The sequence below is a fragment of the Pinus tabuliformis genome, chromosome 1_1 (genome assembly GCF_031772625.1).
Source record: "Pinus tabuliformis cultivar Carrire ecotype Pingquan chromosome 1_1, CPIR1, whole genome shotgun sequence".
NCBI lineage: Eukaryota > Viridiplantae > Streptophyta > Pinopsida > Pinales > Pinaceae > Pinus > Pinus tabuliformis.
The window spans coordinates 248,304,433-248,305,462 of NC_142297.1; the positions used below are offsets into that span (position 1 = coordinate 248,304,433).

General features: G+C 35.0%; 1 pseudogene; it reads right to left on the bottom strand.

The window, feature by feature from the left end:
• Positions 1–525: 525 nt before the first annotated feature.
• LOC149212448 (U6atac minor spliceosomal RNA) lies at positions 526–635 on the bottom strand (annotated as a pseudogene).
• Positions 636–1,030: the final 395 nt, after the last annotated feature.

Below are 1,030 nucleotides of genomic sequence, written 5' to 3' on the forward strand. Positions count from 1 at the left end.
TTTGATCAAAGGATGGTGACCATGATTTTAAATACAGACCTTGAGGGTGCATGAAATATGGTCCATTCCTAAAAATGAGATTTATGTCTTCTATAGAATAAAAAACAAAGACAAAAAATCCCTTTACCAACCAGAAAATTTCTGATGCCTTCCTTGACTAATGGTCACCAATTCCTTTGTACCCATGCCTTGACAGCCTTGGGGGAAGGACATAGGCCTGTAAATTGACCAATGAGCCCTATTTCAACTAAGTTCATCATAGATCTGTAAGAATCTTCAGCGAGCAGGGCGACTGTGGGGATGTTGTCAAGTTTCTTTACAAACTTCCCTTGAGTTTCCCTTGTTGGGTGTTTACTATTGGAGTTGATCAGCTTCTTGAACGCAAGGATCTCTAGTGGAGGAGGTGGAGGAGGAGGGGCCTTAGGGTCCCCTCCTGGGGCCATGTCAAAGGAGGCAGAGACTCAGGTCACACCAGTGTTATGCGCACGCGAAGGAGCAGTTCCGCTAGGTCAAAACCTCGTGGTATTAAACTTGTGGTATGATCCACCTCGGTGAGGGGGTGTGATAAGAAAGTCTGAATACTATTCATGTTCTTGTCGAGGGAGATTCCAACCATCTCTCCTTTCTACGAACACGATATTGTTTGGTATTTTAACTAACATATGTAATTTTGAATTTTCATATTAGATGAACGAATTCACATTGTATGATGTTATTTTTTAATTTAGTCGTAAAATCATACTAATTAATCTATCTTGATTAATAATGAACACAAAATCAATCTAAAAATACTAAATTAGTAGTTTATATTGATTAATGATGAACAAAAATAAAATGAATATACGACTAAATTAGTCATTTATAATGATTATTCATGAAAATAAATGAAATGAATATAAACTACTAAATTATTCATTTATATATTGAATATGAAACTACCAAACAAATATAAATGACTACTGCAAATGATTAATTTTTCCTTACAAATGACAACTAAATTTTTCATATATATGACTTTTAGTACCTAATA